This window comes from Epinephelus moara, chromosome 18 (assembly GCF_006386435.1).
Source record: "Epinephelus moara isolate mb chromosome 18, YSFRI_EMoa_1.0, whole genome shotgun sequence".
NCBI classification, from domain to species: Eukaryota; Metazoa; Chordata; class Actinopteri; order Perciformes; family Serranidae; genus Epinephelus; species Epinephelus moara.
Window position 1 is genome coordinate 34,971,364 of NC_065523.1, and position 15,064 is coordinate 34,986,427.

The 15,064-nt window shown below is 41.4% G+C and overlaps 1 protein-coding gene across 2 annotated transcripts in view; it reads right to left on the bottom strand.

Moving 5' to 3' along the window:
- Positions 1 to 15,064, bottom strand: part of desi1a (desumoylating isopeptidase 1a) — a 357,862-nt gene that overhangs the window by 335,261 nt on the left and 7,537 nt on the right. The window lies entirely within an intron of this gene.

Below are 15,064 nucleotides of genomic sequence, written 5' to 3' on the forward strand. Positions count from 1 at the left end.
CTCCACAGTCACCAGATCTCAGTCCAATAGAGCACCTTTGGGATGTGGTGGAACGGGAGATTCTCATCATGGATGTGCAGCCGACAAATCTGCAGCAACTGTGTGATGTCATCATGTCAATATGGACCAAAATCTCTGAGGAATGTTTCCAGCACCTTGTTGAATCTATGCCACCAAGAATTAAAAAGGGGGTCCAACCTGGTACTGGCAAGGTGTACCTAATAAAGTGGCCAGTGAGTGTATATATTATGTGTAATTCCACTGCAGGTTTGATCTTAAATTTCATAAAAGGTGATATTAAAAAGTCTTAAATTGAACTTGGTTCTATCTGCAGACACCCTGGTTACATCTTGTTCCACTGGACCTTGGTCTAATATTACTCGTACCCTCTTTGTGCCTCTACTCCTGACAAATAAAGCATCTTCACAGCTAACACTCCAGTGTGCACTTATCTGATGCATTGAGGTGGAGGCTCCACTGCCACATCTTTTCACATGGTCTAAAATTTGTAGTGACACCTCCTAGTTACAGGTTTCATGGGTGCAAAGAGATTTTCTCTCACAGCCTCCACATCAGTGAGCACATGGTGTGTGCATGCTGGGGATGAGTCAGCGTGCAGTTTTCCTCTCAAATTTGACAAACAAGAGGTCAGTCTAAATTTTAGTGTGTTAAGGAAATACTTTCTGTTTATATGTGTCACACTAAAGCCTGTGACAATTTTCAGTCCTCATCAGAATGCTGAAAATAAGCCTGAACTCCTGAAGGGTTTGTGATACTCCTCATGGGGGCTAGTTGAGCGTTTTGGGTCTCCAGCATTAAAATAAACACCTGCTTTGTTGGTGTCTTCTCTCTTATGCAAGACTGTGATGCCTTACCGTGGGCTTCATATTATGAAAACCCAAACACCATTTTTAAAAATCCTTGGGTCATATTACAAACACAAGCATGTTCAGCTGAAATTACCACCATAACAGCTGCATATTACTTGTTTAGGATGTGCTCTGAGCTGGTGCCACCAAGTGGAAAATGTGAGTAATGTAAAATTATAATCCAGCTCTGTTGCTACTGAGGAATTTAAAGCTTCCAGGCTGGTTCTAATTATAGTCAGCTATATCACAGACTCAATCTCTACGATGCCAAAGTGGCTATAAGAGCTCAACTGGAGTTCCTTTTTGAATATATGTATGGTAAGAAGGTGTCCCCGTGTGGCGCAAGTTAATTCATGTGATCAATATAAAAGCAGGTCTCATTGTTGGAGCAGCCAATGTGTCCATTAAGGACCTTTCAACCCTCAGCTATCAGGTAATTAGTGCTACCCTCTCTTGCCTCCTGCTCTTTTCTCTCTTTCTTAACCTCCTTTTCTCCTCTCCATCCCTCATCACTCTCCCTGTCTGTCCTCTATTCCCTGCTCTCCCTCTCGCCTTACAGGTCCGCAGGCAGCGGATCAGGTCCCTGCAGACTCAGACACCGCAGCTGTGAGACTACACACTTCTCCTAATGAGGGACAAAATGGGTTTGCAGTCTCGATTCGACTGTAACACCGGCTCCATAGTGGATACGACCGTAAATCGATTTAGTCGGGGAAGTGTGTGTGTGTATGAATATAGATACACAAAGGCAATTTCCTGTTCAGGGTTACAATGCTTTTGGACTGTTTGACCTACACAGGGGTTTTAAAAAATGAAAGAGTGGCTTCTGGCTTGTAGCTTTGGTTTGGTGCCTATGAATGCAGTGTGTGGAACACTTTTAATTATTAGAGGTACTGTTTGACATTTCAGGAAATAACCTTTTTCTCTTTCTTGTCAAGAGTTAGATGAAAAGATTGAAGCCACTGTCATGACTGTCTGTTCGCTATTAAAACTACTACAAGCAGCAAGTTAGATTAACTTATCATAAACACGTTAGCACAGTTGGAAACTTTTATGGAAATAACTTCTTGTCAGATTTTCTTAAACTACCACACCGTATGACATGAGACTGATAGTCTGAGAAAAAATCCTGTTCCTTCTTCTTCTTTAGTGCTTCTTCAGACATTTGCAAGACTTTACTGCAGCTGAAGAAAAGCAACCAACCAGAGCCGAGGATTTTGCTCCGGCCGCTGGGCAGCACTTCATATTGGCTTGGCTGTTTTCAACATGGGTCACAAACCTTCTAATTTTCACAGCTAAAAGGAGAAGTCCGGTATTTTGCACTTGTTGTAAAGGTGGCCAACCGCCGTTAAACTCCACGAAGAAGAAGAAGGAGAAGGTATTTTGCACTTTGAGCCCCATTTCTGGGTTGTTTATGATGAAATACAGTGGTTAAGACCAAAATAGTGACGATTGCTCCTTTTCGGAGAATTTGGCTTTCCCCTGCCTGGCTTAACGCTGCTGCCTATGGCCATGTGTGAATCTGTCCTAACGTCACCCTAAACGTTCGTTTTCAAAGCCATGAAACTCACCGAGTGGTCAGTGGTGTTCATTGATGTTCTGAAGAAAAATCGTAGCAAACTGTGACACACAGAGCTGGATTGGCGAGTTGATCCGAGGCGCCCAATTTTCCGCCTCGTAGGGTAGTCATATTGGCAGAACCTTTTTAAATAACTTTTAAACAGAATGAGGCGGCCTTCCACAACAGGAGGAGCTGTTGATGACTTGTGGGAGGAGGTGTTGATGGCGCCGCATGTGCGAGCCACTGGCAGTGGATAAACAGGAAACAGCTGATAGCAGGAATTAGCGAGCAGCTAGTAGCAAGAAACACAAACCTGACAGACACTGTAAAGATGAGCAACTGGGGAGACAAGGAATTGCGCGCCCTCCTTGTCCTCGCAAACAAAGAGGCCATTTACCGTCAGATGACGGGGACGATGAAGAACGGGCCAACTTACAAGAGAATCACCGAAGGACTGACCAGCCGCGGCTTCCCTCCCACGTCACTGTTTATACAGGTTTTGTTACTTGCTCACGCCCCCCATTGCCCCGAAAAAGGAGCATTCTGTATAAACAAAAGTAGGCAGGCGGCATTTTGCTGCACTCCCTGATTTTGCTTTTATACTGCCAATGCTGAAAAAAGACTGATTGGGCTTTGACTGTTAAGAAGCAGAAAAATAATTTGATTAAAGCTTGAATTCTTTCTTCATCTGCAACATGTTAGTCTGGAGGTCTAAACTGGTGTCCTCTCACAGAGTTGGTGATTCAAACTAAACTTTCATCTCTGTCAGAGAAAACTGATCTGAGTTCAGACTGTTTGCTTACTGCACAGCTACACTCACTGATAACCGCTGCCATTCAGCAGCTAACAAGCGGAGCTAGCTGCTAACAGCCACCTTGCAACTAACAAACTCCACAAATCCATTCAGCAGCTCCACCATCCACAGTCAGACACACACGGCTGCTTATTTACTGCTGAATTACAGCTAACAACTCGCACCAATGGCTGACGCTGCTCCAGTGTGAGTGTTTTTGCTGGCTACTGAAACAGCCTGGTGCAGACTATTTACTGGAGTTTACCAGCCTGTCGCTCCTGTGGCATTTAAAGAGAATTACAAACATGGCCATTCTCGGCCTTTAATGTCTGATAGTCCACCACTAACATTTTCATCACGTCTTGTCTCGTCAACGGAAATTAAACATAGATTTCGTCGTAGTTTGTATTATCAAGATCTATTCCGAGCTCGTCATCGTCTAGTTTTCATAATGGAAAAAAGGTTGACGAAATTTTTTCGCAAAAAGTTCATGTTATCTTGTGTGTTTAATCAAATCTGGAGCGTAAGAACGACATGTTCCAGTGTTACGAGGGCAACATCTGGACTATGTCTTGGCCAGGATAAGTGACCTCCTGTCAGTCATATACGCACCTGTAACACCACAACGTGTTGTTTTTATGCTTTGGTTTTTGTACTGATGAAACAAGGGAGCATCCACTCCAAAAAAAAAAGTTTTCTTGGATGCTTCTTTTCCACCATAACTTCCACCGTACTCCTAGCTGCTGCTCCATCTCTACCATTCCCCCCCTTCCCCATTCCCTCTCCCTGATGGCGATAGGCTTAATCATCACTGTGTGAACTTGTTTGGCGAGGGGTTGAATATAATGGATGCTCATAAATCCTGCACTCCTGCTTTAAATGATCTTGGGATGATCAAAAGTTGAGGCCACTTAAAGTTCAAAATAGTACAGGCACACAGGCACAGATAAGTCTTCACTTTCACACACACACACACACACACACATGCAGGCAGATAGACATGAACTCATCGGCGCACACACATTGTCCAGATGGTGCAACCCAAGGGCATTCCAGGAAACGGCTGCAAATGGTGACTGATGCGGCAGAAGGTCTCGAGGACAATTCACATGTCTCGCTATATATATTTATGCATCTATGTATTTATGCAAGGGCACGGCAGTTATCCTGGCCTTGGCTTGACACAGACAAGGAGCACACAGCAGCTGTTGGCCCAAGTGATTCCAAAACGGTGACCTGCCCAGCTGGTTGGCCGTCCCCAGCTGGTTGCCTGTGGAGGGAGCTGACAAGTTAGAGGGAGAAATAAAGGAAGGAGATAGAGGTGGTCTGAAGGAGCAGGAAGACATACTGTATCAAAGCAGGGGCAAGGAAAAGGCGAGGATATCAGGATCAGCTGCCAGGAGAAAATGTCAGCACGTTTTTGCAAGCAACGTGACATTTTCACGTTTCATGTGTCATATCAAAGTTTCTAAAGTGATATAGTTTTTGAGCTGACTTTTGTCATCTCGACGATGGTGGACGCCTGCCAAGCTGCAAACCACTGTTCAAGCTCAACAAACAACAAAACCTTTTGTGATTTAGTGAGTCATTGCTGCGTTTTTAGCAGCCTTTTAGGCACCAGATGTGGGTGTTTAATAGCAACCAGTCACTGCCGCAAAAAGCAGCTGTTTTTGTGGAGACATTGCTGCTTATTCTGCTGGGATTGTGCAACCCAAGACTGGTATTGTAAGCCAAAACATGATCTTTTCCTAACCATAATCAAGTGGTTTTTGTTCCTAAACCTAACCACACGTTAATCACAGTGTTGTTGAACTGTTATGTTTCAGGATATCCGCTACATGTGTTTTGTAGCAACCCACCGCTGTGTTTCCGGCAGCTTTTCAGGCACGAAAAGCTGTTGTTTTTTGTTGGTTTTTTCTTGACAGGATGATGGCACAAAAAGCTCAAGAGATTGCTTTTCCAGCCGGGATTATGCCCCCCAAGCTGGGTATTTTCAGCCAAAACATGATTGTTTCCCTAACCATAACCAGGTAATTTTTTGTGCCTTAAAATACCCACACATTGATCACAGCATTTTTGAAACATAAAGTTTGAACACATCCACTACATGTGTTTTGTAGCAACTAATCACTGTATTTGCAGAGGCGTTTTAAGCATGAAAGCTGTTGTTTTTTTGTTTTTTTACTGCTACATCACTTTTCCAGCTGGGATTGTGCCCCCCAAGATGGGTATTTTAGGCTTTCCAGCTGGGATTGTGCCCCCCAAGATGGGTATTTTAGGCCAAAATATGATCTTTTCCTAACCACACATTAATCACATTGTTGTTGAATTGTTATGTTTTGTAGCAACCTATCANTACATCACTTTTCCAGCTGGGATTGTGCCCCCCAAGATGGGTATTTTAGGCCAAAATATGATCTTTTCCTAACCATAACCAAGTGGTTTTTGTTCCCAAACCTAACCACACATTAATCACATTGTTGTTGAATTGTTATGTTTTGTAGCAACCTATCACTGTGTTTCCAGCAGCTTTTCAGGCACGAAAAGCTGTTGTTTTTTTGTCGAGACGTTGCTGCTTTCCTACTACAATGGCAGGAAAAGTGGCACAAAAACCACCCGGTTACGGTGGATTTTGTGCCTAAAATAACCACACATTAATCACAGCATCTCTGAAACATAAAGTTTTAACATATCCACTACACGTGTTTTGTAGCAACCAGTCACTTTCTTTGCAGCAGCTTTTTAGGTATGGAAGCTGTTGTGTTTTTTCACCAAGACATCACTTTTTCAGCAAGGATTGTGCCCCCCAGGTTGGGTAATTTAAGCCAAAACATGATCTTCTCCTAACCATAACCAATTGTTTTTGTCTCTATACCTAACCACACATTAATCACAGTGTTGTTGAATTGTTAAGTTTCAGCATATCCACTACATGTGTTTGTAGCAACCAGTCGTCTTGTTTCCAGCAGCCTTTTAGGCTCGAAAAGCTGTTGTTTTTTTGTTGAGACATCGCTGCTTTTCCTACCTCGACATTGGCAGGAAAAGTAGTTGTGTTTTTTACCAAGACATGACTGCTTTTCCTGGCAGGATTGTGCCCCCCAAGCTGAGCACTTTAGGCCAAACCATGATCTTTTCCCCAAGCAAAATAAGGTGGATGTTGTGCCTAAAACTAGCCACACATTAATCACAGTGTTTTTGAAACATAAAGTTTTTCCATATCCATTAGACGTGTTTTGTAGCAACCAGTCACTTTCTTTGCAGCGGCTGGTTAGTCATGAAAGCTGTTGTTGTTTTTTTTACCAAGACATCACTTTTTGTAGCAACCAGTGGCTGTGTTTCCAGCAGCTTATCAGACACGAAAAGCTGTTGTATTTTGTCGAGACATTGCTGCTTTTCCTACTGCGACAATGGCAGGGAAAGTGGTTAATGTGTGGTTATTTTAGGCACAAAAAACACCTGGTTTTGGTGGATTTTGTGCCTAAAATAACCACACATTAATCACAGCGTTTCTGAAACATAAAGTTTTAACATATTCACTACATGTTTTGTAGCAACCAGTAGCTTTTTTTGGTATGAAAGCTGTTGTGTTTTTTCACCAAGATATCACTTTTTCAGATGGGATCGTGCCTCCCAGGCTGGTAATTTGAGCCAAAACATGATCTTTTCCTAACCATAACCAAGTGGTTTATGTGCCTAAACATATCTGCTTCATAATAACATGAAATGTATTTGCAGAAGCGTAAAAGACCAACATTTTTTTCGCATTTGGGTTGGGAGGTAACACCCTCATTATCATTCTCCCCTTTACAAATTGGTGACAAACACTGGCTATGTTCATTCATTTAAGTCTTAGAAAATAATCTGTCTCTGCATGAGCTGAAAACAAAACAGAAGCAACTCATACATAACTCAGAAATGAATTATCTGGCTCTGAGTGTCTTTGCAACGTGCAACAAAACAAAACAAAAAACGTGACGTGCAGAAACTTTGGTTGTTTATATGCTTTAACTCTGCTTGAGTGCTTTTATTCTTAAGTTTTCTTTGTAAAAAACTCAATGGAGTACTTTGTTATAGCTGCAAAGTCTAAGCCCATTACAACTAGAAAGCAAAATGGATGATGGAAAATGATAGGGGTTAAGGAACAAGGTCAAGAAAGTCGAAGGAGGAGGCGAGGAGAGAAATGAGAGGAGGCCTGGGAAGCGGAGGAGGTGCAGCCAAGCAAAAACTCCCTGGGTAATTAAGGATTTTGAGAACAGGGAGGATGAGAAGGAAGGATACAGGGGTGTGAGAGGAGAGGAGATCTGAGGTGAAACAGGTGAGAGAAGGTAGGCGTGTTAGGCTGTGGTGAGAGTGTGCCGTACAAGAGGTGGAGTGAGGACAAAGATGCAAGGAATGAACAGATGATAGATGAGGTGAGGATGGAGATGGAGGAAGGAGAGAGGGGAGGAGGGGCATGGCAAAGAGGAAGAGAGTTATAGGGTGCAAAGGAGGATATCCTCTTTTTGGTAAGAGGCTGCTGTGACAAATTGACAGTCATTCAAACTGACACCTACAGCAGAGATGAAACCATGTCTGAGCAAGCATGACTGGACAAGAATAATCATCACACTTACTGATGTGGCTCACAACATTTAGCCAGACTCCTGAGAGACTGAACTTAATTAACTGAGGAGACAACTGTCGTGACAACACAAGAAAGTATCTGTGATTGCAAGCAATACATATTTTAACAGATTATTACAGCGTCAGACGAGTTTACTCTGCTGTCTCTGCTAAGAGTGCACAAATATCTGGTTCAATATTGATGTTTTACTCTGGTTTAGCTGCTTGAGAGAATAGTGTGTTGGTTTGACTGTGCATCAAAAGAGATTTGGGAATCAAAGCTGTGCCATTTAGGAGCTTTCGCAGTGCATAGTGTTCTTCAAGCGTGCAGATTTGCAAATGAGATTAAGGGATGTCTTCCTGCAAGACACCAGATGCAGGAAACATGTGACAAATTGTAGATTTTCTGTCCTACCCCAAACTAAGAACCTGACACTCTGCTACTGTGCAGTGCAAACATTAATTATTCCTTGCTCCAAGTGGCAGGGTAACCTTCAAAAATGGTACATGAATCCCTTAATTATGCATATCAGTGCTAAATGAAACATTAAGCTGTGGGGATGTAGTTCTCCCGGCAAAACCTTCAGGAGAGCTCACACAAATGCAGCTTTTAAACACTTACCTGTTAAAAGCATCCCTCTTTTCTCTGTCTCTCGCATTCTCTCACTCCCACAGACACACAGCAACACACACACTATGAGGACACTGTTATGTAGGCCTGGTGTACTGAGAGACAAAAATCTGAACCATTTGATACAACTGGGGCAGCTGTTAAATCAACTTTTCCATTAATTTGTAACACCACAAACTAGATTGTGTGGTTGGACAGGCCCTCAGGAACCATGCCACAGTGGCTGAACTGTGTTACTACAACTCCTGGGTCTGTTGTATGATGATGCCATTGGGCCCAAAAAGACTCACGACTTATGGTTACTTATGGTGTAAAAGACACGTCTGTATATCGGTGAATACATTTTTTGAGCATCACAACCCTCGCAAAATGACTTAACGTCACTACTGAGATTTGATCCATTCGATTTGATAACATTTCAAAAGTTTAGAAGAGCTGCACAAATAAATCATTTCAAGTTAACGGGGGGCTGGACAAAAGTTAACCAGCGTGGCAGGCGGAAGTCTCTAGTATGCCTGATCTATTTATTTTCTATTTATTTTATTTAATAAACATTTGTTTAATAACTAAATGTATTTATTTATACATTTATTTATTTATTTTTATCTATTTATAAATGTATTTATTTTGAATTAATAATAAATAAAATTTATTTNAAGTCTCTAGTATGCCTGATCTATTTATTTTATTTAATAAACATTTGTTTAATAACTAAATGTATTTATTTATAAATGTATTTATTTATTTTTATCTATTTATAAATGTATTTATTTTGAATTAATAATAAATAAAATTTATTTAATTTAATAAATAAAATAAATAATAATCAGTAATAAGAGGCAGATGTTGCTATTGCATTAATGTATGTAATGTCACCAACACTGGAAATTAAAATTAGGACAGTTTATGAGGTTTGGAAGTTTAGAGTTCTGATGGCCGAGGAGACAGAGAGCCACAAGATGCTGCGGCCGTACCTGCTGCCATCTATACGGCTGATATCTCCAAACAATTCTCACCAAAAAAAAAACAGATTGATAATTGATCTGTCCCTTTGAGGTGTTGAAATTGCATCCAATCGTGAAATGTTGCATCTGCGCTTTATATCAAATTCTACTCTCATACTGTAGTATGTGTAGCTTATAGGGTTGCAGCGATATACGTGTTTAAAGGTATACCATGATATACAAGTTGACAGCTATCATACCGTGTACATTTGCTTATTTACAATATTGAAAAAAAATCCAACTGGACGTTGAATCTCCCCTTTATTTTAGTTTCTATTACAGTAAGAAAAACTGTTTGTTTACCAACCCCTATTTTGTTTAATAACCCTTTCGTTTTCATTCCTTTAAGGGTCATTCGGTAACACTTTACTTGCAGCTATCTACATAAGGGTGACATGACACTGTCATAACTATGACATGACACTGTAATGACACTGTCATGAACATTATGAACATGTCATAAACGTTTATGACTGCTGTCATTAAGTGTCATTCGGTTTTTGTAATGACAAGTTGACATTGTTTGGGTTGTCTTGATTATGAGAACTTGACATTAATCAAAGTGACATTACCAGAAGTTGTCTTTGTCATAACAATAATAATCATTATGTCAACTTGTCATTAACACAAAAAGAGGTGTATTTCTTGTTAATGTCAAGTTGTCATGACAAAGACAACTTCTGGTAATGTCACTTTGATTAATGTCAAGTTGTCATAATCAAGACAACCCAAACAATGTCAACTTGTCATTGCAAAAACCAAATGGCACTCAGTGACAGCAGTCATAAACGTTTATGACATGTACATAATGTTCATGACAGTGTCATGTCATAGTTATGACAGTTTCATGTCACCCTTATGTAGATACCTTTAAGTAAAGTATTACCGCTCATTCTGACTGATAATAATGTAAATTCTGCGATACCGTGATACTGTGAAATCGCAATATTTTCTGTGACACTTATATCACTTTTTTTTATCATATTTGAAGAGCCAGAATAAATGTAGTTGTTTCTGAGGACAAAATAGCCCAACTGCATGGCATAATATTAAATCTTGTTAACATCAGCTGTAATAGTAAAATGATCTTTGTACCAGAGCTGAATTAAAGCCTATAGGAAGAGAAACCGAGTCACCCCTGTGTGTCATGGATGGATTTGTCACCCCAGCAGGAGGGTCGGTATGACTCACTCGGTTTTGTCACAGAGGTACTGCCGTGCTAAAAACTTTGGCCAGGCTGACAGTACCCTTGTAGTCGGAGAGAAGGTTAACGACGTTTGTCAAACGTCACATGAACACTCGTAATTGTACTACTAACCGAGCTGATTCAGCTACTCAACCGCAGGGAGCAAGGACAGGCTAGGTCTGTCTGCATTTATTATCCACTCTGTCTTAGGAGGGGTGCTGATCTAAAGGCCATGGACCAAGTCTGCTTCACATCTGTCTGCACAACAATTTTGCTGCGCAGTCAGATATCCGCCATCTGGAAAAGTTGCCTACCTTTTCTGCCATGATGATGAATAACACGGGGTTTAGTTGACAAGATGATGTAGACGAGATCTGCTGTGTTTGTGTGATGAACGTGACTGAACAATGATGAACTGTAAGCATTGTTGTGGACTCATACCATATGTAAAATGGTCTGTGCTGCAATTCCACTTGTTCATATTTGAAGCAGCTGGTTTTAAAGGACAAGGAATGCATGAAAAAAGAGTTTTAGGATCACACAACACACTGTAAGTCTTTCCATTATGCTCTGTCATTCAGCTTCATTTGTTTTTTGTCAATATCAAAACCAGGTGAAAGTATTATTTTCCATTTTTATTTTCAGTGCATTTTTCTTTTCTTATTAACCTTTTGCTTTCCCCAGAGAGGACCCAGTTTTGCTGAGCATTCACTTCCTTCAAAACACACACACACACACACACACACTTACAACTGAGGGTTGCTCAGTACAACATCAGCCATTTATTGCTTGTCAGTGGTCATATAGAGATTAGCAGGTTAAATGCTTTGCTTGTTGGGGGTTCAAAAGACAATTTTGAATATAGGGATGCAGATGCAATATAGATTAAATATTTGATTAAAATTGTCATAGTTAGTCCTCGGTGGTGTTGAGACGGCAACCCCCTGATCAGAATCTGTATCTGTCCTGAAGAAGCATCTCATGCTAGAGACAGAGCAACACTGCCTCTCTGTGGAAGCTCAAAGAACTGCAGGTCAAAATATTAGTTTGAGATAGCCAGACATTGAAGAAGTTGATATACCATCAAGAGGGGGTGATCACAAGAAGAAGATTCAATGTCACCTCAATGAGGACTTTGATATTAAAGGCACAGTTCAGCCCAAAATCAGAAATGCATATTTTCCCTCTTACTTGTATCCGTATTTATTCATCTAGATTTTTTTTTTGCAGAGTGTTGGAGATATCGGCCGAAGAGATGTCCGCCGTCTCTCCAGTCCAATCACGACCCGCTTACTCAAGATAATCCACAGACCTTGGCGGAGCAGTTTCATGAAGAAATAATTTCATTTCTAACAAACTACACCCACCAGTCGAATCACCATGCAGAAGGAAGTGTGCATCTTCTGCTAGCTCACGTGGTGAAGAAAGAGCTGGGCCTAAAGGCAAGCCCGTTGATTTGATGGTCCATCCACATCCAAACCCTCACCTATGGTCATGAGCTCTGGGTAATGCCTGGAGGAATGAGATCGCGGATACAAGCGGCCGAAATGAGTTTCCTTCGAAGGGTGTCTGGGCTCAGCCTTAGAGATAGGTTGAGGAGCTCGGAGTAGAGCTGCTGCTCCTTCGTATCAAAAGGGCTCAGTTGAGGTGGTTCGGGCATCAGATCATGATGCCTCCTGGGCGCCTCCTGTTAGTGGCAAGTCCCACTGGTAGGAGGCCCCAGGGCAGACCCAGAGCACACTGGAGGGATTACATATCTCATCTGTTCTGGGAACGCCTCGGGGTCCCCCAGGAGGAGCTGGAGAGTGTTGCTGGGGAGAGGGACGTCTGGAATGCTTTGCTCGGCCTGTTGCTCCCGTGACCTGGCCTTGGATAAGTGGTTGAAAATGAATGGATGGATATGCATGGATAGGTTGAAACTTGGCTATGGTTAGGGAAAATGTTTTGGCTTAAAATGTCTGGTTGAGGGCACAATCCCTGCTGGGAAAACAGCAATGGGTCACTAAAAAACACCCATGTTTGGTGCCTAAAAAGCCGCCGGAAACACAGCGATGACTTGTCATTTATGTCGCTTTTATTTCATTAGTTTGTGTCAAACCTAATTCATATTTTTCATGTGTATGTGTCTGTGTGAGTGTGTGATCGTATCTTATTTACTCTAATCTTATACTGGCTTTTATGTGTGTGTTTTCTCATTTTACAGAAATGTACAATGCCATCGTTTTTTTCTGATGACTGGCTCATATGTGCAGTCTGTGAAAAAATAAATCATGCAGGTGCAGAGTAAAAAATGACACCAGAGATCCTCATGTTTGCAGTCAATGGCTTTATATGTAGGTAGATTTACAAAAAAACAAAGAAACAATTCAAACAATATGCATAAATATATCTACTATAGTTAGATTACTTAAACAGGGAATAATATCCATCACTATCTGTTGCAATTTCACATTACAGGTAGCAGCCAGCAACAACACATATCAGAGCAACAAAGGGTGACTTGTGCAGTAATACATTTCAGTGGTCTGGTTAGCATGTCACTTAGTTGGTAAGCAGAAGGCAAAAATAACACAACTCAGATTCACCTGAGCTTTCTAGCCTCTTAAAGGGGAGAAGTAACCAAATACAAATATCAGGTCTGAAAAGAACACATTAAAGAGCTTGCACATGTAATATTCATGTGCAGGAGTACGAGAGAAATGATGGTGACTGCTTGGAAGGTAAAATGTGTGTGAGGTTTATTTATTGCAGGAGAACACGATGAAAGTTAATGCTGGTTAAGTCGCTCTTTGACGTTTCTTGTTTTTCTGTGCTTCTTTGATCCTTCGCTCTGTTCAGGCTCATGAGGTTCATTATGGTTCATGTGTGTAACACTGTCTTAATCAGATAAATCCTAAAGCACGTCATCTACTGTACGCATTATCTTGAAACTAGACAGCTATGTGTTCTTTCTGATGGCAGAGTGCAGTGTATAAAGCACTGAGATTATAGGCTGTGATCCAGATGTTGTTTAATCTGGAATATTTTTTCAACTGCTGACGTCTCCTAGAGAATTTAGTTAAGGGTTCCTCACTACTTCTAACCCCTTTCACCTCATTTATGTATTCAAGATTTTTAGATTCCTAGGCCTTCACACTGTAAACTAACTATCGCATTTGAATGCAGACTACACAGGGAGTTACCATCTGTGCTATACAATAACCATGCCAACTCCTAACAGTGTGACTGTAGCCAAGCAGAGGGAAATGAAGGCACAGAGGTGTATTGTATATCCAACACACTCTGGTGGCTGTTAAAGGACTCGAACAGGTTGTTATTAAGTTGACAGTGCAGGACGTTGCCCTGCATATGGTCACCTAGACATCTAACAAAAAAAAATCTGTGGATGAGCAGTTGTTTAGAATTCACCACATGGCAACAAAAAGCTGTATGATAAAATGTAATCTATGATCAGTGTCTCCCTGTGGAGCTGGCAACACAGGCCAAGAGGCACAGCTTATGTCTTATAACAGGGCCGTGGTGCAGTTCACTTTCAGTTGTGTCACAGAATAAATTTAACACCAAAAACCTGACCAAGAAAACTGTTTTCAAAAACCAGGATTTCGGGCCCTATCTTGCACCCATTACTAGTTTCAGATTGACGCAGTTCTTATTTTCATGGCCAGCACCCATGTTGTGTAAGTAGCAAATGTACTCACGCCCATCTGTGCACCCATAGGAGTGTAGGTGTTAAAATAAGGTGTGGTCAGGCGCATTGTTGGCGTACTGCTCTTCTGAGGCAGCAGGAAATGACTGCACCATTGGCCAACACAAACTTGCTCTGAAGTCAGAATGGCGCAGTATTCTCCCGCTGCTTAAAGGACGCATTGTTCAGACAGTAAGATGCACCGACATAGGCGGTTTCATATGTGTATGGGTTGGATTAAGAAAAATATTACATTCTTCAAAATGTGAACATAGCAGAGATCAGAGCAGAGCTGCTGTCCGACTCCCCATTAAGAGAGATGCTTTGCGCATTTAAACACAGTGAGCAGTGTAATTTAATTGATTATTTCAGAAGCTAAAAGTTCAGTTCTGTTTCTTCTGTCAAGTTTATAACTACAGTTCTTAGTTTGCTGTTAAATGTCCCGTGATATTTGCTGCAACAACGTCACTGCTCTTACTGCATTAGTCTCAGCAGTAAACCACTTGCTTCTCCAATTGACCCTTCGCTAAGTCCCGCCCCTGGACGCAGACTGGCCAATCATAACGTAGCATCAGGCCAGGGTCCGACAACAACACAGCTGTGCTCCATTGACTCTAATGCAGTCATGTCAGATTTCCTTCATTTTCAGGCTGGTGTTGTGGATTTGGAGCTAAATGTTGTGCCTGGGGCACGTCGTGTATTAATGATACTCGTTACCTGGAGAGGTTGGAAA